The sequence below is a fragment of the Pleuronectes platessa genome, chromosome 24, assembly GCF_947347685.1.
Source record: "Pleuronectes platessa chromosome 24, fPlePla1.1, whole genome shotgun sequence".
In the NCBI taxonomy this organism is placed as follows: Eukaryota; Metazoa; Chordata; class Actinopteri; order Pleuronectiformes; family Pleuronectidae; genus Pleuronectes; species Pleuronectes platessa.
Window position 1 is genome coordinate 15138720 of NC_070649.1, and position 12468 is coordinate 15151187.

The window sequence follows — 12468 nt, forward strand, 5'->3', positions numbered from 1 at the left end:
CAGGTGATCAGCCCTGTGTTGGACCGGTGATGAGCCCTGTGTTGCACTGGTGATCCTCCCTTTGATGGGCTGGTTATCAGCCCTGTGATGGACTGGTGATCCTCCCTGTGCTAGATTGGTGATCCTCCCTGTGATGGACTAGTGATCCTCCCTGTGATGGACTGGTGATCAGCCCTGTGATGGACTGGTGATCCTTCCTGTATTGGACTGGTGATCCTCCCTGTGATGGACTGGTGATCCTCCCTGTGTTGGACTGGTGATCAGACCTGTGATGGACTGGTGATGAGCCCTGTGATGGACTGGTGATCAGCCCTATGTTGGACTGGTGATCAGACCTGTGATGGACTGGTGATGAGCCCTGTCATGGACTGGTGATCCTCCCTGTGATGGATTGGTGATCCTCCCTCTGATGGACTGGTGATCAGCCCTGAGATGGACTGGTGATCCTCCCTGTGATTGATTGGTGATCCTCCCTGTGATGGACTGGTGATCCTCCCTGTGATGGACTGGTGATCAGCCCTGTTATGGACTGGTGATCAGACCTGTGATGGACTGGTGATCAGCCCATCGATGGACTGGTGATCCTCCCGGTGATGGACTGGTGATCAGCCCTGTGTTAGACTGGTGATCCTCTCTGTGTTGGACTGGTGATCAGCCCTGTGTTGGACCGGTGATGAGCCCTGTGTTGGACTGGTGATCCTCCCTTTGATGGACTGGTGATCCTCCCTTTGATGGGCTGGTTATCAGCCCTGTGATGGACTGGTGATCCTCCCTTTGATGGACTGGTGATCCTCCCTTTGATGGACTGGTTATAGCCCCTTTGATGGACTGGTTATCAGCCATGTGATGGACTGGTGATCCTCCCTTTGATGGACTGGTGATCAGCCCTGTGATGGACTGGTGATCCTCCTTGTTATGGACTGGTGATCCTCCCTCTGATGGACTGGTGATCAGCCCTGTGATGGACTGGTGATCCTCCCTGTGCTGGATTCGTGATCCTCCCTGTGATGGACTGGTGATCCTCCCTGTGATGGACTGGTGATCAGCACTGTGATGGACTGGTGATCCTCCCTGTGATGGACTGGTGATCCTCCCTCTGATGGACTGGTGATCAGCCCTATGATGGACTGGTGATCCTCTCTGTGATGGACTGGTGATCCTCCCTTTGATGGACTGGTGATCATCCCTTTGATGGACTGGTTATAACCCCTTCGATGGACTGGTTATCAGCCATGTGATGGATTGGTGATCCTCCCTTTTATGGACTGGTTTTCAGCCCTGTGATGGACTGGTGATCCTCCTTTTGATGGACTGGGTATCCTCCCTCTGATGGACTGGTGATCAGCCCTGTGATGGACTGGTGATCCTCCCTTTGATGGACTGGTGATCAGCCCTGTGATGGACTAGTGATCCTCCCTGTGATGGACTGGTGATCAGCCCTGTGATGGACTGGTGATCCTTCCTGTATTGGACTGGTGATCCTCCCTGTGATGGACTGGTGATCCTCCCTGTGTTGGACTGGTGATCAGACCTGTGATGGACTGGTGATCCTTTCTGTGATGGACTGGTGATGAGCACTGTGATGGACTTGTGATCAGCCCTGTGTTGGACTGGTGATCCTCCCTGTGCTGGATTGGTGATCCTCCCTGTGATGGACTGGTGATCCTCCCTGTGATGGACTGGTGATCAGCCCTGTGATGGACTGGTGATCCTCCCTGTGATGGACTGGTGATCCTTCCTCTGATGGACTGGTGATCCTCCCTGTGATGGACTGGTGATCAGCCCTGTGATGGACTGTTGATCCTCCCGGTGATGGACTGGTGATCAGCCCTGTGTTAGACTGGTGATCCTCCCTGTGTTGGACTGGTGATCAGCACTGTGTTGGACCGGTGATGAGCCCTGTGTTGCACTGGTGATCCTCCCTTTGATGGGCTGGTTATCAGCCCTGTGATGGACTGGTGATCCTCCCTGTGCTAGATTGGTGATCCTCCCTGTGATGGACTAGTGATCCTCCCTGTGATGGACTGGTGATCAGCCCTGTGATGGACTGGTGATCCTCCCTGTATTGGACTGGTGATCCTTCCTGTGATGGACTGGTGATCCTCCCTGTGTTGGACTGGTGATCAGACCTGTGATGGACTGGTGATGAGCCCTGTGATGGACTGGTGATCAGCCCTATGTTGGACTGGTGATCAGACCTGTGATGGACTGGTGATGAGCCCTGTCATGGACTGGTGATCCTCCCTGTGATGGATTGGTGATCCTCCCTCTGATGGACTGGTGATCAGCCCTGTGATGGACTGGTGATCCTCCCTGTGATGGATTGGTGATCCTCCCTGTGATGGACTGGTGTTCCTCCCTGTGATGGACTGGTGATCAGCCCTGTTATGGACTGGTGATCAGACCTGTGATGGACTGGTGATCAGCCCATCGATGGACTGGTGATCCTCCCGGTGATGGACTGGTGATCAGCCCTGTGTTAGACTGTTGATCCTCTCTGTGTTGGACTGGTGATCAGCCCTGTGTTGGACCGGTGATGAGCCCTGTGTTGGACTGGTGATCCTCCCTTTGATGGGCTGGTTATCGGCCCTGTGATGGACTGGTGATCCTCCCTTTGATGGACTGGTGATCCTCTCTTTGATGGACTGGTTATAGCCCCTTTGATGGACTGGTTATCAGCCATGTGATGGACTGGTGATCCTCCCTTTGATGGACTGGTGATCAGCCCTGTGATGGACTGGTGATCCTCCTTGTTATGGACTGGTGATCCTCCCTCTGATGGACTGGTGATCAGCCCTGTGATGGACTGGTGATCCTCCCTGTGCTGGATTCGTGATCCTCACTGTGATGGACTGGTGATCCTCCCTGTGATGGACTGGTGATCAGCACTGTGATGGACTGGTGATCCTCCCTGTGATGGACTGGTGATCCTCCCTCTGATGGACTGGTGATCAGCCCTATGATGGACTGGTGATCCTCCCTGTGATGGACTGGTGATCAGCCCTGTGATGGACTGTTGATCCTCCCGGTGATGGACTGGTGATCAGCCCTGTGTTAGACTGGTGATCCTCCCTGTGTTGGACTGGTGATCAGCACTGTGTTGGACCGTTGATGAGCCCTGTGTTGCACTGGTGATCCTCCCTTTGATGGGCTGGTTATCAGCCCTGTGATGGACTGGTGATCCTCCCTGTGCTAGATTGGTGATCCTCCCTGTGATGGACTAGTGATCCTCCCTGTGATGGACTGGTGATCAGCCCTGTGATGGACTGGTGATCCTCCCTGTATTGGACTGGTGATCCTCCCTGTGATGGACTGGTGATCCTCCCTGTGTTGGACTGGTGATCAGACCTGTGATGGACTGGTGATGAGCCCTGTGATGGACTGGTGATCAGCCCTATGTTGGACTGGTGATCAGACCTGTGATGGACTGGTGATGAGCCCTGTCATGGACTGGTGATCCTCCCTGTGATGGATTGGTGATCCTCCCTCTGATGGACTGGTGATCAGCCCTGTGATGGACTGGTGATCCTCCCTGTGATGGATTGGTGATCCTCCCTGTGATGGACTGGTGTTCCTCCCTGTGATGGACTGGTGATCAGCCCTGTTATGGACTGGTGATCAGACCTGTGATGGACTGGTGATCAGCCCATCGATGGACTGGTGATCCTCCCGGTGATGGACTGGTGATCAGCCCTGTGTTAGACTGTTGATCCTCTCTGTGTTGGACTGGTGATCAGCCCTGTGTTGGACCGGTGATGAGCCCTGTGTTGGACTGGTGATCCTCCCTTTGATGGGCTGGTTATCGGCCCTGTGATGGACTGGTGATCCTCCCTTTGATGGACTGGTGATCCTCTCTTTGATGGACTGGTTATAGCCCCTTTGATGGACTGGTTATCAGCCATGTGATGGACTGGTGATCCTCCCTTTGATGGACTGGTGATCAGCCCTGTGATGGACTGGTGATCCTCCTTGTTATGGACTGGTGATCCTCCCTCTGATGGACTGGTGATCAGCCCTGTGATGGACTGGTGATCCTCCCTGTGCTGGATTCGTGATCCTCACTGTGATGGACTGGTGATCCTCCCTGTGATGGACTGGTGATCAGCACTGTGATGGACTGGTGATCCTCCCTGTGATGGACTGGTGATCCTCCCTCTGATGGACTGGTGATCAGCCCTATGATGGACTGGTGATCCTCTCTGTGATGGACTGGTGATCCTCCCTTTGATGGACTGGTGATCATCCCTTTGATGGACTGGTTATAACCCCTTCGATGGACTGGTTATCAGCCATGTGATGGATTGGTGATCCTCCCTTTTATGGACTGGTTTTCAGCCCTGTGATGGACTGGTGATCCTCCTTTTGATGGACTGGGGATCCTCCCTCTGAGGGACTGGTGATAAGCCCTGTGATGGACTGGTGATCCTCCCTTTGATGGACTGGTGATCAGCCCTGTGATGGACTAGTGATCCTCCCTGTGATGGACTGGTGATCAGCCCTGTGATGGACTGGTGATCCTTCCTGTATTGGACTGGTGATCCTCCCTGTGATGGACTGGTGATCCTCCCTGTGTTGGACTGGTGATCAGACCTGTGATGGACTGGTGATGAGCCCTGTGATGGACTGGTGATCAGCCCTATGTTGGACTGGTGATCAGACCTGTGATGGACTGGTGATGAGCCCTGTCATGGACTGGTGATCCTCCCTGTGATGGATTGGTGATCCTCCCTCTGATGGACTGGTGATCAGCCCTGTGATGGACTGGTGATCCTCCCTGTGATGGATTGGTGATCCTCCCTGTGATGGACTGGTGATCCTCCCTGTGATGGACTGGTGATCCTCCCTCTGATGGAATGGTGATCAGCCCTATGATGGACTGGTGATCCTCTCTGTGATGGACTGGTGATCCTCCCTTTGATGGACTGGTGATCATCCCTTTGATGGACTGGTTATAACCCCTTCGATGGACTGGTTATCAGCCATGTGATGGATTGGTGATCCTCCCTTTTATGGACTGGTTTTCAGCCCTGTGATGGACTGGTGATCCTCCTTTTGATGGACTGGGGATCCTCCCTCTGATGGACTGGTGATCAGCCCTGTGATGGACTGGTGATCCTCCCTTTGATGGACTGGTGATCAGCCCTGTGATGGACTGGTAATCCTCCTTGTGATGGACTGGTGATCCTCCCTCTGATGGACCGGTGATGAGCCCTGTGTTGGACTGGTGATCCTCCCTTTGATGGACTGGTGATCCTCCCTTTGATGGGCTGGTTACCAGCCCTGTGATGGACTGGTGATCCTCCCTTTGATGGACTGGTGATCCTCCCTTTGATGGACTGGTTATAGCCCCTGTGATGGACTGGTTATCAGCCATGTGATGGACTGGTGATCCTCCCTTTGATGGACTGGTGATCAGCCCTCGATGGACTGGTGATCCTCCCTGTGATGGACTGATGATCCTCCCTCTGATGGACTGGTGATCAGCCCTGTGATGGACTGGTGATCCTCCCTGTGATGGATTGGTGATCCTTCCTTTGATGGACTGGTGATCAGCCCTGTGATGGACTGGTGATCCTCCTTGTGATGGACTGGTGATCCTCCCTGTGATGGATTGGTGATCCTCCCTGTGATGGACTGTTGATCCTCCCTGTGATGGACTGGTGATCCTCCCTCTGATGGACTGGTGATCCTCCCTGTGATGGACTGGTGATCCTTCCTGTGATGGACTGGTGATGAGCCCTGTGATGGACTGGTGATCAGCCCTGTGTTGGACTGGTGATCAGCGCTGTGATGGACTGGTGATCCTCCCGGTGATGGACTGGTGATCAGCTCTGTGTTGGACCGGTGATGAGCCCTGTGTTGGACTGGTTATCCTCCCTTTGATGGACTGGTGATCCTCCCTTTGATGGGCTGGTTACCAGCCCTGTGATGGACTGGTGATTCTCCCTGTGATGGACTGGTGATCCTCCCTGTGATGGACTGGTGATCCTCCCTGTGATGGACTGGTGATCCTCCCTCTGATGGACTGGTGATCAGCCCTATGATGGACTGGTGATCCTCTCTGTGATGGACTGGTGATCCTCCCTTTGATGGACTGGTGATCATCCCTTTGATGGACTGGTTATAACCCCTTCGAGGGACTGGTTATCAGCCATGTGATGGATTGGTGATCCTCCCTTTTATGGACTGGTTTTCAGCCCTGTGATGGACTGGTGATCCTCCTTTTGATGGACTGGGGATCCTCCCTCTGATGGACTGGTGATCAGCCCTGTGATGGACTGGTGATCCTCCCTTTGATGGACTGGTGATCAGCCCTGTGATGGACTAGTGATCCTCCCTGTGATGGACTGGTGATCAGCCCTGTGATGGACTGGTGATCCTTCCTGTATTGGACTGGTGATCCTCCCTGTGATGGACTGGTGATCCTCCCTGTGTTGGACTGGTGATCAGACCTGTGATGGACTGGTGATCCTTTCTGTGATGGACTGGTGATGAGCACTGTGATGGACTGGTGATCAGCCCTGTGTTGGACTGGTGATCCTCCCTGTGCTGGATTGGTGATCCTCCCTGTGATGGACTGGTGATCCTCCCTGTGATGGACTGGTGATCAGCCCTGTGATGGACTGGTGATCCTCCCTGTGATGGACTGGTGATCCTTCCTCTGATGGACTGGTGATCCTCCCTGTGATGGACTGGTGATCAGCCCGGTGATGGACTGTTGATCCTCCCGGTGATGGACTGGTGATCAGCCCTGTGTTAGACTGGTGATCCTCCCTGTGTTGGACTGGTGATCATTACTGTGTTGGACCGGTGATGAGCCCTGTGTTGCACTGGTGATCCTCCCTTTGATGGGCTGGTTATCAGCCCTGTGATGGACTGGTGATCCTCCCTGTGCTAGATTGGTGATCCTCCCTGTGATGGACTAGTGATCCTCCCTGTGATGGACTGGTGATCAGCCCTGTGATGGACTGGTGATCCTTCCTGTATTGGACTGGTGATCCTCCCTGTGATGGACTGGTGATCCTCCCTGTGTTGGACTGGTGATCAGACCTGTGATGGACTGGTGATGAGCCCTGTGATGGACTGGTGATCAGCCCTATGTTGGACTGGTGATCAGACCTGTGATGGACTGGTGATGAGCCCTTTCATGGACTGGTGATCCTCCCTGTGATGGATTGGTGATCCTCCCTCTGATGGACTGGTGATCAGCCCTGTGATGGACTGGTGATCCTCCCTGTGATGGATTGGTGATCCTCCCTGTGATGGACTGGTGATCCTCCCTGTGATGGACTGGTGATCAGCCCTGTTATGGACTGGTGATCAGACCTGTGATGGACTGGTGATCAGCCCATCGATGGACTGGTGATCCTCCCGGTGATGGACTGGTGATCAGCCCTGTGTTAGACTGGTGATCCTCTCTGTGTTGGACTGGTGATCAGCCCTGTGTTGGACCGGTGATGAGCCCTGTGTTGGACTGGTGATCCTCCCTTTGATGGGCTGGTTATCAGCCCTGTGATGGACTGGTGATCCTCCCTTTGATGGACTGGTGATCCTCTCTTTGATGGACTGGTTATAGCCCCTTTGATGGACTGGTTATCAGCCATGTGATGGACTGGTGATCCTCCCTTTGATGGACTGGTGATCAGCCCTGTGATGGACTGATGATCCTCCTTGTTATGGACTGGTGATCCTCCCTCTGATGGACTGGTGATCAGCCCTGTGATGGACTGGTGATCCTCCCTGTGCTGGATTCGTGATCCTCCCTGTGATGGACTGGTGATCCTCCCTGTGATGGACTGGTGATACGCACTGTGATGGACTGGTGATCCTCCCTGTGATGGACTGGTGATCCTCCCTCTGATGGACTGGTGATCAGCCCTATGATGGACTGGTGATCCTCTCTGTGATGGACTGGTGATCCTCCCTTTGATGGACTGGTGATCATCCCTTTGATGGACTGGTTATAACCCCTTCGATGGACTGGTTATCAGCCATGTGATGGATTGGTGATCCTCCCTTTTATGGACTGGTTTTCAGCCCTGTGATGGACTGGTGATCCTCCCTTTGATGGACTGGTGATCAGCCCTGTGATGGACTAGTGATCCTCCCTGTGATGGACTGGTGATCAGCCCTGTGATGGACTGGTGATCCTTCCTGTATTGGACTGGTGATCCTCCTTGTGATGGACTGGTGATCCTCCCTGTGTTGGACTGGTGATCAGACCTGTGATGGACTGGTTATGAGCCCTGTGATGGACTGGTGATCAGCCCTATGTTGGACTGGTGATCAGACCTGTGATGGACTGGTGATGAGCCCTGTCATGGACTGGTGATCCTCCCTGTGATGGATTGGTGATCCTCCCTCTGATGGACTGGTGATCAGCCCTGTGATGGACTGGTGATCCTCCCTGTGATGGATTGGTGATCCTCCCTGTGATGGACTGGTGATCCTCCCTGTGATGGACTGGTGATCCTCCCTCTGATGGAATGGTGATCAGCCCTATGATGGACTGGTGATCCTCTCTGTGATGGACTGGTGATCCTCCCTTTGATGGACTGGTGATCATCCCTTTGATGGACTGGTTATAACCCCTTCGATGGACTGGTTATCAGCCAAGTGATGGATTGGTGATCCTCCCTTTTATGGACTGGTTTTCAGCCCTGTGATGGACTGGTGATCCTCCTTTTGATGGACTGGGGATCCTCCCTCTGATGGACTGGTGATCAGCCCTGTGATGGACTGGTGATCCTCCCTTTGATGGACTGGTGATCAGCCCTGTGATGGACTGGTAATCCTCCTTGTGATGGACTGGTGATCCTCCCTCTGATGGACTGGTGATCAGCCCTGTGATGGACTGGTGATCCTCCCTGTGATGGATTGGTGATCCTCACTGTGATGGACGGGTGATCCTCCCTGTGATGGACTGGTGATCCTTCCTGTGATGGACTGGTGATGAGCCCTGTGATGGACTGGTGATCAGCCCTGTGTTGGACTGGTGATCCTCCCTGTGTTGGACAGGTGATCAGCCCTGTGTTGGACCGGTGATGAGCCCTGTGTTGGACTGGTGATCCTCCCTTTGATGGACTGGTGATCCTCCCTTTGATGGGCTGGTTACCAGCCCTGTGATGGACTGGTGATCCTCCCTTTGATGGACTGGTGATCCTCCCTTTGATGGACTGGTTATAGCCCCTGTGATGGACTGGTTATCAGCCATGTGATGGACTGGTGATCCTCCCTTTGATGGACTGGTGATCAGCCCTCGATGGACTGGTGATCCTCCCTGTGATGGACTGATGATCCTCCCTCTGATGGACTGGTGATCAGCCCTGTGATGGACTGGTGATCCTCCCTGTGATGGATTGGTGATCCTTCCTTTGATGGACTGGTGATCAGCCCTGTGATGGACTGGTGATCCTCCTTGTGATGGACTGGTGATCCTCCCTGTGATGGATTGGTGATCCTCCCTGTGATGGACTGTTGATCCTCCCTGTGATGGACTGGTGATCCTCCCTCTGATGGACTGGTGATCCTCCCTGTGATGGACTGGTGATCAGCTCTGTGTTGGACCGGTGATGAGCCCTGTGTTGGACTGGTTATCCTCCCTTTGATGGACTGGTGATCCTCCCTCTGATGGACTGGTGATCAGCCCTGTGATGGACTGGTGATCCTCCCTGTGATGGATTGGTGATCCTCACTGTGATGGACGGGTGATCCTCCCTGTGATGGACTGGTGTTCCTTCCTGTGATGGACTGGTGATGAGCCCTGTGATGGACTGGTGATCAGCCCTGTGTTGGACTGGTGATCCTCCCTGTGTTGGACAGGTGATCAGCCCTGTGTTGGACCGGTGATGAGCCCTGTGTTGCACTGGTGATCCTCCCTTTGATGGGCTGGTTATCAGCCCTGTGATGGACTGGTGATCCTCCCTGTGCTAGATTGGTGATCCTCCCTGTGATGGACTAGTGATCCTCCCTGTGATGGACTGGTGATCAGCCCTGTGATGGACTGGTGATCCTTCCTGTATTGGACTGGTGATCCTCCCTGTGATGGACTGGTGATCCTCCCTGTGTTGGACTGGTGATCAGACCTGTGATGGACTGGTGATGAGCCCTGTGATGGACTGGTGATCAGCCCTATGTTGGACTGGTGATCAGACCTGTGATGGACTGGTGATGAGCCCTGTCATGGACTGGTGATCCTCCCTGTGATGGATTGGTGATCCTCCCTCTGATGGACTGGTGATCAGCCCTGAGATGGACTGGTGATCCTCCCTGTGATTGATTGGTGATCCTCCCTGTGATGGACTGGTGATCCTCCCTGTGATGGACTGGTGATCAGCCCTGTTATGGACTGGTGATCAGACCTGTGATGGACTGGTGATCAGCCCATCGATGGACTGGTGATCCTCCCGGTGATGGACTGGTGATCAGCCCTGTGTTAGACTGGTGATCCTCTCTGTGTTGGACTGGTGATCAGCCCTGTGTTGGACCGGTGATGAGCCCTGTGTTGGACTGGTGATCCTCCCTTTGATGGACTGGTGATCCTCCCTTTGATGGGCTGGTTATCAGCCCTGTGATGGACTGGTGATCCTCCCTTTGATGGACTGGTGATCCTCCCTTTGATGGACTGGTTATAGCCCCTTTGATGGACTGGTTATCAGCCATGTGATGGACTGGTGATCCTCCCTTTGATGGACTGGTGATCAGCCCTGTGATGGACTGGTGATCCTCCTTGTTATGGACTGGTGATCCTCCCTCTGATGGACTGGTGATCAGCCCTGTGATGGACTGGTGATCCTCCCTGTGCTGGATTCGTGATCCTCCCTGTGATGGACTGGTGATCCTCCCTGTGATGGACTGGTGATCAGCACTGTGATGGACTGGTGATCCTCCCTGTGATGGACTGGTGATCCTCCCTCTGATGGACTGGTGATCAGCCCTATGATGGACTGGTGATCCTCTCTGTGATGGACTGGTGATCCTCCCTTTGATGGACTGGTGATCATCCCTTTGATGGACTGGTTATAACCCCTTCGATGGACTGGTTATCAGCCATGTGATGGATTGGTGATCCTCCCTTTTATGGACTGGTTTTCAGCCCTGTGATGGACTGGTGATCCTCCTTTTGATGGACTGGGTATCCTCCCTCTGATGGACTGGTGATCAGCCCTGTGATGGACTGGTGATCCTCCCTTTGATGGACTGGTGATCAGCCCTGTGATGGACTAGTGATCCTCCCTGTGATGGACTGGTGATCAGCCCTGTGATGGACTGGTGATCCTTCCTGTATTGGACTGGTGATCCTCCCTGTGATGGACTGGTGATCCTCCCTGTGTTGGACTGGTGATCAGACCTGTGATGGACTGGTGATCCTTTCTGTGATGGACTGGTGATGAGCACTGTGATGGACTGGTGATCAGCCCTGTGTTGGACTGGTGATCCTCCCTGTGCTGGATTGGTGATCCTCCCTGTGATGGACTGGTGATCCTCCCTGTGATGGACTGGTGATCAGCCCTGTGATGGACTGGTGATCCTCCCTGTGATGGACTGGTGATCCTTCCTCTGATGGACTGGTGATCCTCCCTGTGATGGACTGGTGATCAGCCCTGTGATGGACTGTTGATCCTCCCGGTGATGGACTGGTGATCAGCCCTGTGTTAGACTGGTGATCCTCCCTGTGTTGGACTGGTGATCAGCACTGTGTTGGACCGGTGATGAGCCCTGTGTTGCACTGGTGATCCTCCCTTTGATGGGCTGGTTATCAGCCCTGTGATGGACTGGTGATCCTCCCTGTGCTAGATTGGTGATCCTCCCTGTGATGGACTAGTGATCCTCCCTGTGATGGACTGGTGATCAGCCCTGTGATGGACTGGTGATCCTCCCTGTATTGGACTGGTGATCCTCCCTGTGATGGACTGGTGATCCTCCCTGTGTTGGACTGGTGATCAGACCTGTGATGGACTGGTGATGAGCCCTGTGATGGACTGGTGATCAGCCCTATGTTGGACTGGTGATCAGACCTGTGATGGACTGGTGATGAGCCCTGTCATGGACTGGTGATCCTCCCTGTGATGGATTGGTGATCCTCCCTCTGATGGACTGGTGATCAGCCCTGTGATGGACTGGTGATCCTCCCTGTGATGGATTGGTGATCCTCCCTGTGATGGACTGGTGTTCCTCCCTGTGATGGACTGGTGATCAGCCCTGTTATGGACTGGTGATCAGACCTGTGATGGACTGGTGATCAGCCCATCGATGGACTGGTGATCCTCCCGGTGATGGACTGGTGATCAGCCCTGTGTTAGACTGTTGATCCTCTCTGTGTTGGACTGGTGATCAGCCCTGTGTTGGACCGGTGATGAGCCCTGTGTTGGACTGGTGATCCTCCCTTTGATGGGCTGGTTATCGGCCCTGTGATGGACTGGTGATCCTCCCTTTGATGGACTGGTGATCCTCTCTTTGATGGACTGG